General features: G+C 35.1%; 1 long non-coding RNA gene across 8 annotated transcripts; it reads left to right on the forward strand.

Annotated features, from left to right (window-relative positions):
• The first annotated feature begins 2,707 nt into the window (after positions 1 to 2,707).
• Positions 2,708 to 11,402, forward strand: LOC136201291 (uncharacterized). 8 transcript variants are annotated; one of them, XR_010673775.1, is made up of 8 exons: positions 2,708 to 3,069; positions 3,163 to 3,325; positions 3,819 to 4,053; positions 4,217 to 4,293; positions 5,350 to 5,480; positions 5,910 to 6,103; positions 6,529 to 7,063; positions 7,199 to 11,402. It is a non-coding gene; the product is annotated as an uncharacterized lncRNA (long non-coding RNA). The 8 variants fall into 8 exon arrangements; XR_010673774.1 differs by having other exon boundaries at positions 6,529 to 6,850; positions 6,996 to 11,402; XR_010673771.1 differs by having other exon boundaries at positions 6,529 to 6,715; positions 6,808 to 11,402.
• Positions 11,403 to 16,883: the final 5,481 nt, after the last annotated feature.

Here is a 16,883-nt window from a genome sequence, read left to right on the forward strand (position 1 = left end):
CATTATCCAATATATCAAACATGAAATAATAATTCTTAATTATTTTATTTTTATGTTGATCTCAATTTTTTTTTATCTTTTTAACTTTTATCTTTAATTATCTCTATCATCATCAAATATCAAACTCCCCTTACAAAAAATTCATGCTTTATCTTATATAGATGGAGTCAAGTAATTCCCAATAACGAGAGCACCCATCTTTTGGAAGATTATTGGTGTTAAGATAAAATGGCTTATCGGTGGACGGATGTACTGCACCGGAAGCGTAGTAGAATTTATCAAGTAACTAGATCGTGGTGCTAGGGGTGTTAACGAACCTAACCGATATTGAACCTAGGTAGGTTCGGATTGGCTTAAGAATCGAAGAGATCGAGCTCGGCTCAAGTTGGAAGCTCGTCGAAGCTGGAATTTTTAAGCTCGATGAGTCTATAATTTTAGACTCAGTTTGAACTCGAGACAAACTCGATTTTAATTTATTCAATTATACATGATTTGCCATTTTATTATCTAATTTCATATTTTTAATGAATGAAATACCAAATTTAACTTAAAACAAATTTCACATATACAATTGACAAATTAAAAAAAAACTTAGAAGATTAAAGAAATATAATTGCTAACAAATTCAAATTTTAAGATAAAGTCTACCATCACATAGTGGGCAAGGCCATAATGTGTATGGTTGGATGGAAAGCTAAGTGTCTTTCTTTAGCTGACAGAATTACCTTGATCAGATCGGTTGTATCCTCTATACCTACTTATTCGATGCAAACGACAATCTTACCTACTGGAACTTGTATGAAATTGGACAAATGTAATCGAGATTTCCTCTAGGGTTCTTTTTCGGACCAACGGAAGATACACCTGGTAAACTGGATTAAAGTGTGTCTCCCAAAGGGGAAAGGTGTGGCCTCGGCATTAGGACTACTAAAGAAGCTAATATGGCGATGGTGGCGAAACTCTCTTGGTGGCTTTTAACTGACAATGGAGCAATGTGGGTCAGGTGTCTAAAAGCAAAATAATGTGCTAATAGAGAGGGACTAGATTTGTTCAGGGCCAGTAACTCGCAATCTTCTATATGGAGGAGCATTGCGATAGGATCAAGTCTTTTGGCTAAAAGGATTGGTCAGGTTGTTCAAAATGGTAAAAAAAATACTCTCTTCTGGCAGGACATCTGGTGTGGAGTAGATCGTTTGCTTGATAAAGCTATTGTTGATATTCCTAAAAACTGACTGAACCGTATAGTGGCGGATTATTGACATGGGTCGTCATGGGATTGGCAGTCTCTAAGGGCACTGCTCCCTGAACGCATGCTGATGGAAATTGCTTATGTGGTTATTCTTCCAGAAATAATGTATACTGATGATTGGTGTTGGAGATGCTCAAAAACGGGCTGGTACACTGCTACTACTGGTTTTGATTTAATAAAGAACCATGTTGATAGGAGCAGCAATGGTAATACACGTATACAAGTTTGGTCATCAGCCAGGTTATGGGCAGTGGTGTGGCGTCTTGAGGTTCCGGAATGGGTTCACAGCTTCATATGGTTAACTGGACATAACAGACTGATGTGTAATGAAAATAGAAAGGTGCGTCACCTTACGGATAGTTTGGACTGTATTAAGTGTGGAGAAGCGGAGAGTCAAATACATGTTTTGCACGATTGTCCAAAAGTGGCAGAATATGGCTCAAATTCATTTCAATTACTCATCTTACCCGGTTTTTCAATATGGATTGCAAAAACTGGCTTTGGGAGAACTTAACGTATATGGTTGTGTATGATGGTATCCCCTCGCCGTGTCTGTTCTCAATGTGCTTGTGGTGGATTTGGAAATGGCACTATCAAATGGTGTTTGGAGATGCGGAGTGGGTACGAGATAAGGCGGTATTCATCATAGCTCGAGCGAATGAAGTCATAAATGCACGACTTTTGCTAGTTAATACTGTATGTGCTAAAAGTAGGGATATTTGGTGTCACACCCGACCCAAAACGGCATCGGGTATGAAAAGAAAACAGGATAACGATCTACGAATTTTGCTCTTCAATCTTTAACTCGTTCAATTCTTAATTTAATTTTCTAATAGATAAAAAGTTATTTGGATTATTTAAAATTTATTTAATTATTTGGCTTGGACTCATAATTCTATCAAGCTTCCTACGTATCATCGAACGTTTTAAATCTTTAAATCGGGAATCAAAACCACGTAGTTCTACCTATTTTAGGTAGTTCTCTTTAATTATGCACATATTGTTTGACTTATTTATCATTTAATTGTATATTTCATTTTATTATACAATTTTATTTTTTTACAATATAATTATTGAGCATAAACTAATACTTAGTATCTCGAATTTATTTGATAATTCACTACAAGAAAAATCAGTATCACCAACACAATTGACCGACACAATTTTATTTATCGGAAATACCGACAGAATACCGATTGAATTTATTTGTCGGTCGTCACCAACACATTCTCTTACGCAGTTTTATAATTTGTTGGTGATATGCGGTCCCACCACATCACCGACACAAGTAGTCGGTGTTGATTTTTGTTGGTGTTAAGGCCGACCCATTTTTATAAACACCGGCAGAACATATGTTGGTGAATAAAAATAATAAAAATAATAATAATTGTATATAAATAATAATTACTGGAAACTTTAATAAAAATATAAAATCATTCCAAACCTAAAAGCCGAATTACTTGACCCTTTTGTCTATCTATCCTCTCCGCCGTAAACCTCAAATCGAACTTTCTCGTCTTTCTCCCGATCCTAACCTCTCTTCTCTACCCCCTATAATTCATGTTGCCGGAAGCCATCAACACTGCCATCACCCCTCCAACCCCGATCCGGACCAAAAAGCCCGTCTAGAACCTCTGCTCTCTACCCTTAAAAATAACATGTTCGAAACTCCTCTCTCCCGATCGAAACCTCTCCACTCTTCCACTGAGATTCACGGCGCTGAAATACACCAACAACGGTACACCTACGCCTCCTCTCTGTCTATTCTTCTTCTCTCTCTTTCTAATATTGGGCGAATCATGCGAACCCTAGATTTTCAGGTATGAGCTCATATTTTCTTCTCAATTTCTACATAACTAAAATTGTTACTTTCTTAATTTCTCAGTCTATGTCTCCTATTGTCCTCTTGGAAGGTATTTCTTGTTCCAATTAGCACCCATAAATATCGGTGGTTTGAAAGAAATTACGGGCTTCTGAGTTTTCATGGTTGCCAACTTCATTTTGGACAACATTTTGAAACATGAAACTTGAAACCATATTTGGTTATCATTTTCTGGTGATATCTAGCTCACAAAGGTATGGTCTTTATCTTTAACATGCTCATTATGCCTTTTATGATTATTTCATGAGATATGTACTGATAATTTGATATCATTCATGAGATGGTTTAAGCTTTTAAGATTATCATGTGTTTTGTTCTTCAGTTTAATTTTTGTCCATATATGAGTTTATTTGATTCTCCTTTATCACCTTTTAGCACTTACGAAGACATATATAGCTTTTCACTATTTTGATTACATGTTTAGTTCTGTTTACTCTGATCATGTGTTTTCTTGATAAGTAATTGGTAATGAATCTTTAAACATAGCTCTGTTGGTACTTTCCTTTTTTTCTCCTAAGGATATACATATATTTTTTCGGATCATTAGCTTCATTTGAGTTTACAAGTCCCAAATTTGAACAGTTTGCAGTTATGGATATTTTGATCTCTGATGTTCCATTTGGCCAGTTGAGAAAGACTTATATTATTGGAATTATTTAATATGTTATCAACTACATTATATTGTAGTGAGTTTGAGGAACTTGAAGATCCATTGTTGGAGCCTTCATCAACTGCCTCTGCCGCCACTGATGGTCCTGGAGATTCTTCATTTGAGATTTTCTTTAATGTAAGTGCCTAGTGCCTATTGCCTTATCACGGCTTCCAACATCACGGCCGCCTCTTTTCTCAGTCTTACACCTACATGATTCACACCGTTATTTCACCTCTGCTGGCTCTTACCTCCATGATCTACTCTCTCGTGGTAAGTTTTACCTTTCTCTCTTTTGGGCCACTACAATGGCGGAGAGGGATAAGCGTAATAGGGTTCAATATTGGTTTATTATATGTCCTTTTATGGCTATTTTGCCCAATTTATGTGTTTGATTTTAGTTAAGCATATAAACAGTTTTTTCCTCATTTTTCAGTTCGTATAGTCTCTCACTGCATCTGTATGCTCCTTCGAAGCTGTTGTGCTCTGCTATCCTTAATCTCCTCTACTCAGGTAATTGCTTAACCTTCTTCTGTTTATCTCCTTATTTGTTTGGGTTATCTGTTATATTTTTTAAATAAATGACTTAATTAGTAGATTATTTGTTGTTGTTGGTATTCATTGTTATTTGCATAGTCTTAACATAAAATAAATCATTGTAATTGTAAAAATTTTGGATAGTAAAAGGCTTTCATTTTTTCATTAGATATCATTAAATTTTGGATAGTAAAAGGCTTTATGTCTATTTATATGAATGTTTATCGTTTTTGAGGGTTCAGCTGGGATTGAAGAGAGCTTATAGCCAATATATGCCCTCAACAAGATTGTAATTTGGCCTATGAATTGAAGTTCTCTTTTTTTTTTTGGTAAGTATGAATTGAAGTTCTAAGATAGGCTCAGTGTAGCCTTTGCTGTTGTCACTTTGATACAGTAAAAGATTAATGGGAGAGCATGCATTTGTAAATTTATTGTCTATTTCCTTTTGTTGCAAGTTCCACTTCTAAATGGTGAATTTATTACTCTGTAACTTAACCAATTGAAAGGAACCAAAATGAAAATATAAAGGTTATTTTTTATGATCCAAATATTCTTCTACTACTTTATATGTTATTCGAAATGGGGCTCAAGCCCAATTAGCAAACATAAAAAAATAATAAAAAACTAATAGCTGCCACATTTTAAGTTGTGATATGGTAGCATGTAATAGAGAAGTGGGTGTTTGTGATAGAACCGATGTTGTTGTTGTTAATTGGAGAGGCACTTATTCCCTCTCCCTAACATCACAATGATGCAACAACACATAGATATCCTTTATTCTTTAGCTATGGAAATTAATTAAAAACATAATAGAAAAAGAAAGTATATACTTTGGAGTTGAGTGGTTTTCAAAGGGATAATGTTGAGGCTTGGTTTGCTTGTGATTTTTGTCCTTTGTGTGCAAGTATTTATAAAGTATAGGACTATCTGTTCGATTGACATTGTTAGAGTTGATAATTATTGACACTCAAGACCTACCAATATAAAACATTTTACTATGGTGAAATATTGGACCTTTTTTCATATGCAAAGGATTAAGACTAAGGAAACAAAGTTCAGATATATATGGTGAGCATGAACCAGATTGCTGTCAAGAGTACCAGGGTGTTGCACCTCCATGGGATCTTACTTTCCGATGTGACCCTTAAGAGGGAAAGTTAAAGGTAAATAATTAGATAGTTTATCAGTTTCTATATGTTAGACTAGGACTAATTATGTATTGATGAATTTACTTTTACATTAATATATCTTTTTCTGTAACCTGTTTGGAATTTCTATAGTGAAGGTTAGTTATAACTAGTTCATTCCAATTAATGTGCCAAGTCATACAATAGTATTGAAATTTATTTAATAGGTATTCCAATACCAAGTTAGGTGAAATGTTACTTCTTGAAGCTCATGAATTAGCTCTTTATCGAGTCTGACTTTCATTGTAAATCACAGATTTCTGATTTCAACTTCAGCTTCCTAAATTGAAAGAATTCTGTAAAATAGCACTTGCAAATATATATTTTTTACTCTATATGATTATTGATTGAATTGTTTATAACTTTGTTTCTTCAATAGCGCTATTAATTTCTTATTTATTTCAGTTTCCTAAATCTCCTCCTTGCTTCTATCGTCACCGATGCCGATTCTCCAAGACGACCTTCCTCAGTGGCTTCGCACCTGTCTATTGAGATGAAGGATTCCAACCAAAAGACCCACCGCCATAGCCATCTTCCTTGCTGCTTTCTCGTATGGGATGTATGATGTATCAAGTGGGTAAGGGAAACAAGATCTGCAGGTACCATTTTTTTTGAAGTTTAATAAATTTTGCTTTAGGTACAAACTCTAATGTCTGAGGTAGGAAGTTTAGTGGACTACTAGTTGTGAGGTTAAAACTGAGAAATTCTCTCTAGCATGAGATTGTTTGAAACTGATAAATCTATTGTTTCTTCGTTTCTACCCGTTCTGCCATATCTTCCTATCTCAACGGATGGTTCAGATGGCTTAAGTTATGATAGGAGAGATAGTAAGAGGCAAGGACGTATGGACCGGTAAATCTGATTTGTATATTCTGTGATTATAGTCTCTTTTAGGTGCATAAATCTCTAGTTGGGTATTGAGTGCTTTTCTTCATTTTATGTAATGGGGGAAAACTTTGAGCTCTTCAAAATTTGTCAACCGTTTGTGCTCGTATGTGTGATAATAGTTGTTTGTAATGTGTAGATTGGTAGTGGAGGTGCATATGGAGCTTGTGGAAGTTATTCTTCAGGGCGAACTAGTGCTTATGGGTGAGAATGATCTCTCTTTTGCCATTTTTATATTATATGTCATGATTTAGAGTGTAGATTGGTAGTGGAGGTGCATATGGATCTTGTGGAAGTTATTCTTCAGGGCGAACTAGTGCGTATAGGTGAGAATGACCTCTCTTTCGCCATTTTTATATTATGTCATCTCCATTTCAATGTCATGATTTAGAGATTCCTTTTTATTGGGCGGTGGAAGTTTCAACCGGGTGGGCTTATATCTTCTATTAAAGTGCTAAATAGTTAAGTTGAATTCTCCTTGTATTTCCTTCATATTTATATGATGTGTAGTGTTGTCCAAGGCTTCTTATTTGTTTGTTCTTAGGTCCCTAGGAGATGATGTTTGTTTTAGAACTTCTAAATGCTTATTTGCAGCTCTATTTTCAGGTTATCCAGCCAGACACATGTTCCGGACATAAAAGGTATTACTAAAATTTGATGATGGTTATTCGCAGGTAGATTCTTAATTTCCTTTTTACTTTTTTTCCTGTATGTGGAGTAAAGTGGCAATTTCATATTAATATGTAGCCTAGTCAAAGACACTAGTTTGATAGTTTATGTCATAACCTATCCAGTCTCCCTCTATATAGGGTTCTGATGCTCTACTTTTACCATGTTGCCTTCCCTTCCCAATAAACAGCTGAGATCCATGAAGCCTGAAGCCAGTTGGCTTGGTGGAATTTACTAATTTAAAATGCAATTCATAGAATTTACTAATTTAAAATTGCAAGTTTAATTGTAATTGAAATGTTGCAGAACTCTAATTTTTATCCAAGTTGCAGGTTTATACTTGCACTATCTTTAGTTAGATTTTGGCCCTGTTTGGGAATTAGCTGTTAGCTGATTACATTAGCTGTTAGCTGTTAGCTGATTACATTAGCTGTTAGCTGTTAGCTGATTACATTAGCTGATTTGACTAGCTGTTTGTGTAGACCTGTTTGGTAAAAATTAGCTCATTGATAATAGCGGTTTGTGCGAAAAGACGAATAAGAGCATTAATTTTAGCGCAGGAGAAGAGGGAGTCTGTTTATTAGGGTTAAAGAAGTCCATTAATTTTAATATTGCAAAACGCTAATTGAAAAAGCTCATTTTAAGAGCTTTTTCAAAATTAGCGTTTTCATCCCAAAACTCTCTCCCAAACCTCTCTCTACCAAACACTCCAATCAGTTCTTGTAAGGTTTAATTGGATTTGTGTTTATATTATATATATATATATATTTGAGTTTCCTTCAATCCAAATAAAGTGACTTTTAAAAAGAAAATATAAAATTAATTTAAAATGATTTACAAATTCCGACGCATTATCCGTCGGTGAATTATTTAAATAAATATTTTAAAAAGTAGATCACCGACACATGTGGGTCGGTGATGTTGTCGGAATCTCTGACAAGTCACCTAAAATTAGTCGGAATTTCCGACACATAATGCCGACTACAATTTGTCTCGGTGAAATTTTTGTGTCGATAACAATTTCTCGTAGCTGCTTACCTACGAGGTCAATGCCGACACAGAAGAATCTGTTGGAATTCCGTCGTTGATAGCGATCACAGACGCATATTCGTCAATCACGACGGATTATTGCCGTCGGTGATCGGATTTTTTCTTGTAGTGATTCGTATAATATAATCTCTTAAAACGTAAATATATTTTATAAAAGATACATAAATATTTTATCAAACCCGGTAAACTTTTAAGTTTCCAAATCACTTTATCAAATCAACTCGTATCACATATGAAATCAATTCACAAATAAATATCGATATTTTCAAATCAACAAAATAAAGAGGTTAATCGAATAAATTGTTTATCAAATCTGACTCATAATCAAATAAACTCTTTATTAAACGAGTTCGTAACCAAATAAACGGGTTATCAAACCAATTTGTAACCAAATAAACGTTTTACCAAACCAAATTCATAATCAAACAAATAGTTTATCAAATCAAATTCGTAATCAACAAACTTAACATTATATCCATCCTAGAGTTTCTCCCCTTATGTATCAATCCCACAATAGAATCGAGATATCTCATAATTTTGCCTAACCCGCATGGTCTTACTCAACACTTCTTTACCATACCCGATAGGTCTTTCAACTGTGTACATAGACCATGTCCCTCACTGAACATGGTCTTCAAATATTGAAACCGCCGATCCGGATAACTCTAAATGGATATTAAATCATAAAATCATAATGTGCTCAAATCTCTTTTCACAATCAAATTTCCAAATTAGTCCATAACCATAAATCTTAATGGTTCAAGTAATCATTTTACTAGTATAATCAAAATTATTCAAATAATATAGTTGATATACTATAATTTTTAAAAGTTCATATAAAATCACAAATCCACATTTAATCGAACTCAAAGAATTATATTGTTCGAATATAATATAAATAAAATTTAAAATAATTAAAATTAAAATATTCTTACCGAACTAAAATCGTAACTTTTAACCGGCACAATCCGACGATACTGTTAAACTTTTGATCAATTTGATAAGCAAATAGAATTTCTTTTCTCTAATTGAAGAAAATTAATAAATAAATAAATAAATATCATTTTCTTTAATTTTTCCATAAAAACAACTTAAAACCATTTTTACAAAACCCTTTTTTTTCTTTAAACAAAAACCAACCCTCCTTATATACTTCTTTTCTGCCATCGAATAAATATTATGGAATTCATTCCATACATTTATTAAAGACACACAGCTTCAAAATGACACATGACTTTTCAAACATGAAATAGAGATATGTAGCACAATTTCATGCAAATTTATTATTTTTTTATATATTTTCTTTTGCATGTGTTGGACACGTTTGTGTCCTACATTTTTTTTCTTATTATTTTAATATAATTAAATATTATAACAACAACAACAAAGCCTTAGTCCCGAAATGATTTGGGATCGGCTAACATGAACCATCATATAAAACCGTGAAATCAAGTCGTGTCAGCGACACAAATTCGCTCCCTCCACTCCGTCCTATCCACTACCATATTTTCCTCAATTCCCAGTAAACTCATATCACTCTCGATCACCCTCCTCCAAGTTTGCTTAGGTCTTCCCCTACCCCTCACCACTACATCCCTTTGCCACTCTTCGGTCCTCCTAACCGGCGCATCAAGCGTTCTACGTCTCACATGGCCATACCACCTTAGTCGGGTTTCTCTCATTTTATTCTCAATAGATGTAACCCCTACTTTTGTCCTAAATATTTCATTACTCACCTGATCCTTTCTTGTATGACCACACATCCATCTCAACATACGCATCTCCGCCACCGACATCTTATGGATGTGACAATGTTTCACTGCCCAACACTCTGTACCATATAACAATGCTGGTCTGATTGTCGTGCGGTAGAATTTTTCCTTCAATCTATTAGGCATGCCGGGATCACAAAGGAAATCCGTACTCTTCCACTTCGACCAACCAGATTTAATCCTATGAGCAACATCTCCATCTACTTCTCCATCCGTTTGGATAATATATCCTAAATACCGGAAGCAATCCGATGCTTGAACAACTCTTCCATATAGGGTGATTGTCCCTTCCTCCCTACTCCTATGGCCGCTAAACTTACACTCCAAATATTCTGTCTTACTTCGGCTCAACTTAAAGCCTCTAGATTCTAGAGTTTGTCTCCATAGTTCCAACTTCCTCTCCACTCATTCTTTCGTCTCATCAACCAACACAATATCATCTACACACAACATGCACCATGTGTTGAAACACCTTTCCACATGATTTTGATTTGACAAAATTATTTAAATTATTCCCATGATTAAAACAATTAAATTTAAGTGCTTTGATTTAATTGTACTAATGATTTTGTTCAATGTTGAGTGAATTAACTAACGAGAACAGGAACTGAAAGCTTATAAAAGAAAGACAAAACAAAGTCAGCATGAGCAAGTCACACAGCATAGCTGAGTAGAATGCAACTCAGCTTTACGAAAGAAATGTCTTCTTCAGAAAAGCTTGAGGGCGAAGCTGCTAAGTCAAGCTGAGCAATATTCAAGTCGCCGCTAAATCAAGCTGAGTGATAATCAAGTCAGTGTCCAATTATCCGTCAACTTGTGAGACAAAGTCTGACACATCTCAGAAGCCTCGGAAATCCGTTTCAAGGACTTTTTCGAGACGCATGGACCATCTGACCTTTGGCAAGAAGACAAACCTGGCACTAGAAGATGAACCTGGCGCAAGAAGATGAAACTGGCAAACCTGGCTCCTACTAAAAACAGACGATAGGATTGGCCTGCAATTCTGGAAGCTGACCAATCAATGACGAAAGAAGACCGTTTACTCTCAACGGATATGTCGGAATTCAAATCATTAAGCTTCAGAATTCACTATAAATGGACAAGTTCATCACTTGGATCATTGCCGAAAAAAATACAAGAGAGATACAGACAAGCAAAATCTTCACTAAGTCAAAAATCCAAAAGAGAAGCTATCTGAATAGAAAAAACAAGTTCTTACACCAAATTCAAATCATTGTGTAAAAGTCTAGAGTGAATTTTATTCATCTAAAGTGTTCTTCGTTTTGAGAGAACAATCTTGTATCAATTGTAAAGGTTAGAAGAGTGAAGCTGAGTACTCGGTTATAGTACTCAGTGGTAGAGAAAATCTGAATACTCGGTTATAGTATTCAGTGGTAGATAGGGTTGAGTAGATGAATAGAGGACGGTACTCTTGCATACTCAGTTGCTATTGTAAACGGTTTGTGCTCTACCTTTAAAGAGCTCAGTAGAGGATTGAAAAAGCTCGGAAGGATTCCGGGGACTGGACGTAGGCGGTGAGGCCGAACCAGGATAAGTCTGTTGAGTAATCTCTAACTCTTTCTCTTGGTATATATATATGTATGTGTTGCTTGCTTAAAAGTGCTCAGTAAATAATTTGTGTAAGCCGACGCTGAGTAATCAGAGTGCTGAGTTGGAAGCTAACTCAAAGTGCTATTTCCCAACTCACAATTGAAACAGCTCTAGTCAGTATCTGATTAAAGTTGTCTCACACCTCACTCAGTCTTGCTGACCTAAAGCTGACTTAAATTGTCAAACATTTAATTAAGTCAGCATTATTAAGCAAAAAAGTTACATTAGTTCCTAACCCCCCCCCTTGGAACTAATCCTACTACGTTACACAGGACCAACACCATGGTATACCATCTTGAAGTGAACTTGTTAGTTCATCCATAATGATGGCAAAAAGAAATGGGCTTAGTGCGAAATCTTGATGCACTCCAATCGTAATAGGGAACTCTTCAGTCTTCCCAACACTAATACGTACACTCGTGTATGCTCCCTCATACATGTCCTTTATGATGTCAATATATTTCCGCAAAATTCCTTTCCTTATCAAGGCCCACCAAAGTACTTCCCTTGGTACCTTATCATATGCTTTCTCCAAGTCAATGAAAACCATATGCAAGTCTTTCTTCTTATTTTGATAGTGCTCCATTAATTGTCTCATTAGATGGATGGCTTCCATAGTTGATCTTCCCGGCATAAAGCCAAACTGGTTTTTCGAGATCTTCACTGTCCTCCTTAGCGTTTGTTCGATCACTCACTCCCAAATTTTCCTATGACTCATTAATTTGATTCCTCGATAGTTGGCACAATCTTGGACATCGCCTTTGTTCTTATACAAAGGGATTAAGATACTTTTCCTCCATTCTGATGGCATCTTATTGTTTCTCCAAATTTTGTTGAAGAACTTCGTCAACCATTCAATTCCTCTCTCTCCCAAACATCTCCAAATCTCAATAGGGATGCCATCAGGTCCTACTGCTTTCTTCAACCTCATCTTATTTAATGCCATTTTGATTTCACCCTTTAGAATTCTCCGCAGGCATTCATGATTTATCATATCGTGATGGATACTTATATCTCCAACATCTTGTCTGCGATCTCCATTAAATAAGTCGTCAAAATAGGACCTTCATCGTTCCTTGATATCCTTATCTCCAACTAGGACTTTCTGGTCCACATCCTTCACACATTTAACTTTTTCAAGATCTCGCGTCTTCTTATCTCTCATCCGAGCAATTCTATATATGTCCCTTTCCCCTTCTTTCATATCCAATCTTGTATACAGATCCCTATTCACCTTTGCTCTAGCATCTCGTATGACCTTCTTTACTTCCCTTTTAGCCTCTTTGTGTTTTTCGTAGTTCTCGTCACTCCTACATTTCCCCAACATTTTATAGGATTCTCGCTTGCTCTTTACTGCTTGTCGTACTTCTTCTGTCCACCAAGATGTGTCCTTACCCGGTGGCATGCTACCTTTAGATTCCCCTAGCACTTCCTTCGCTACATCCCTTATACTATGCTCCATCTTAGTCCATATCGAATCTATATCTAAATCCATATTAAAAGTCCAAATATCTTTTTTGGTCATCTCATCCACAAATTTTTATTGATTCTCCCCTTGCAATTTCCACCACTTAATCTTAGTCTCCACTTGTGGTGTTCGTTTCTTATACATTTCCTACTTCGAAAATCAAGCACCACTACTCTATGTTGGGTTGTCGTACTCTCACCAGGGATCACCTTACAATCAGTATAACTCTTTCTCCAAGAACTCCTTACTAAGAAGAAGTCAATTTGGCTCACATTACCGCCACTTCGATAAGTCACTAAGTGGGATGTTCTCTTCATAAACCATGTGTTCATGATACTCAAGTCATAGGCTGATACGAATTCCAAAATATCATTTTCTGCTTCATTCTTATCTCCAAAACCATACCCTCCATGAACACTCTCAAACCCATCTCGCCTAGAACCCACGTGTCCATTGAGATCATCCCCCAGTACCATCTTTTCATCCCTAGGAACCTGTTGCACCACTTCCTCTAAGTCCTCCCAAAAAGCTTGTCTTATAGAGACATCTAATCCTATTTGTGGCGCATATGCACTGATGACATTCACAACCTCATCCCCTATCACTAGCTTAACACTCATAATTCTATCGCTCTTCCTAGACACCGCTACTACATCATCAATATACTACCTATCAATAAGAATACCTACTCCATTTCTATCATTATCCTTTCCCGAGTAACAAAGCTTATAACCCCAAGGAGCTATCTCTCTAGCCTTGGCTCCAACCCACTTGGTTTCTTGTAGGCACATTATATTTATTCTCCTCCTCTTCATAACATCTAGAATTTCAACTAATCTTCTTGTCAAAGAACCTATGTTCCATGTCCTAAAGCGTAACCTACTACCCTTACCCCTACCCCTACCATTACAGTGGACTAGCTTATTTACCCGCAACCCTTGCATATTTGGCACCACCCTCGGGTCCTGGGGTGGCGCGCCGCTTCGGGGCGACGACCTAGCAACCCTTGCACATTTATACACCCGGATCTAGGAAGTGCAGCGCGTCGCTGAGTAGGGAACGCCCCCACGATATTTATATTGTGGTTCATGTCATAAGATGTGGCTAAGTTTTACGCTGGCCGCCACAAACCTACCGCAACCCTCCTCCTTTGTTCGGGCTTGGGACCGACTGTAAAGGCCACCAAGTGACCCTCACAGGCGTAGTTAATTAAATATTATAATTATATACATGAATTTAGTTGGTTTTTCTTTTTGCCATCAACTATGTTTCAACAATTCTACAATTCAATTACTTTAATTATCTTTTCATTTTATTGTTTTAGTACTTCTTATTTTATTTATTTATTTATTTTTACCCAATTATAAAAATATAACATCCCACATATCAATTATTTATGAATATTACTTTTATACGTATTTCAAATTTAACCTTTATTAAAAATTGGGTTAGTATTTCATTAATAATAAATTAAATATGTTTGAAAAAAAAATTTAAACAAATGGCATGAATTCTTTTCATGCAAAATTTACATGTGTTCCAACTTAGACAAATGTATGAAATTATACATGTAATGTGACATGTGTTGAATACACATGCAATGCTAAAGCTCTTTATTAATTATACTATTCCTATCTTTTATTATTATTATTATCATTATCATTATTATTATTATTATTATTATTATTATTATTATTTTGCTTAATTCGTATTATCTATATGTATAATTTGGTAATTAAATTAAATGTTGATTTTAGTCCTTAAATTTATAACTTTTTATAAAATATACTCAAAACTTTTAATTTTCACCTATAGAAACATTAAATTAAACCCAACAATATACTTAAATTCCTAATTAATTTATACTCTAAAAGATGAACATTATAATCTAGTTCAGAAAATAGAGATTCGAAATTTTTAGACACGGGCGTGACATTTGGATTCGATGGTACCCTCCGAACCCGTTCTGGATTAAGATAAATATTGATGGTGCCAGTAAAGGGAACCCAGGACAAGCATCTGCAGGGGCTTAATCATGGATGAGCAAGGACACTAGAGATGTGGATTTTTATGGTGAATCTCGGCATTTGTACGGCAGTATTAGCCGAGCTTTGGGGTCTTTACTTCAGGCTTAAAATGGCTTGGGATAGAGGTTACAGAAGGGTCTAAGTGGAACTTGATTCATAAACTGTCTTGACGGTGATACATGGGGAGACTGGTAGGCACCACCAATTAGCATGGTTGTTGACGAGATATCAGGAGTACAGGTTTCGAGATTGGAAGCTGAGTCTGATTTGTATGTTTCGTGAAGGTAATCAGGCTTCTGACTGGATGACGAACTTCGCATGGTCATTTCCTTTGGGTCATCACGAGTGTGATGTGCCTCCTGTAAGCCTCTAGGCTATTTTTTCTGAGGATCGGCTTGGTTGACACTCACATAGGATAGTTCGTTAATTAGTTTTTTTTCATGTTTTGTTTGGGTTTTCACCCACCTCTTATTAAAAAAAAAAAAAAAAAAAAAACTTAACTCATCTAATAAATTGACAAAATGTTAAAAAGCTAGGAATAAAACTAGATATATTTTTTGAACCGTGACTTCATGTAAAGATTAAAAAGGTAAGAATAAAATTGATATATGACTTTAACTAAAAATAATAATAATAAAAAAACTTAATTAGCGCTCAAAGAAATTTGAGTGTTTTTTTTCGGTCCAAAACGAATTGAATGTCTTTATTGTTGTGTATGGTAAATTTAAGATATTTTGTTTTTCATTTCTTATTTAATAGAATCACTATCTTTCGAGTCAAACTTAAAAAAACTTGGCTTAACTCGTAAATTTTTTGAACCGATCCCAAACTCAAACAGCTTTGTAGATCACCCTTGCTTATTAAAGCATCTCCAAGAGAGGGTGCCCAAAAGAGTGACAGCTGATATGACATTAGTTTGACAACTTTTAAAAGATGCTTATTGTGGGTGCCAAGAAAAGTTGTCAACCTTTGACAATCTCTTGGCAACCTTGTTTATTATTTTTTAATATAAAATATGTGGTCCCTCTCTTAGAAATAATAAAATCTGGAGCTTTTTATTTTTAATATTTATAATAAAATAATAATTTGTAGGATTATAATAGCAACTTTTCAAGCAACTTCTATCGGAGCATTTTTTTAAGTAAAGGTTGTCAAAAGTGGTGTGGATGAAAAAGACAATAAAATACTATATTTTGGAATTATATGTTAAGTTTTGGCACTTTTTTAGACACCTTCTATTGGAGATGCTCTTAGCAGCCTTAAAGTCTGTTATATCCGGCCTATTCTCGAGGACAAAAGAAAAAGATAACCTAGGTCTCTAGTCCTTGAATCTTGATGAGGATGAGGAAGAAGAATCAAAGGCCTTGTTATCATCTACATCAACGTATGAAAAGTCTCATTCATATTGATTAACAACTCTCGTTCATGAAAAGTCTCTACTTTTAAAGATATAGAGCTCTTAAGGCTACCATGGCTCTATATCCTAAGTTAGTGGTTATTTAACGTTATTGATCTTTCATTAATTTCCAAAGTAGGGATATATTACTTTTGAGTAGGGATCATAATGGGTATGAAATTTGTTGATATCCACTACTATTTGATTATAATGGGAGTATCCGAATCTCGTAAAAAATGGCTTGGGGCGAAAATGTGATTTAGAAAATTACCATTGAGATTTATTTAGGATATCTGCTATCCCGTGATGTATTTGTTTTTTTTTTTATTTTTTTATTAGTAAAATACTACACTTGTTTCATAATATAGGTTAAAACACAAAAATTAAGAAATGTAATTAATTTTAATTAAAATACTTTGTTACCGTTATATTAATTGCACCCACTAATTAATTTTTAATGATTTGTATATTATGCTATTTAGAAATTTAAGTATTTGATTT

The sequence above is a fragment of the Euphorbia lathyris genome, chromosome 7, assembly GCF_963576675.1.
Source record: "Euphorbia lathyris chromosome 7, ddEupLath1.1, whole genome shotgun sequence".
NCBI lineage: Eukaryota > Viridiplantae > Streptophyta > Magnoliopsida > Malpighiales > Euphorbiaceae > Euphorbia > Euphorbia lathyris.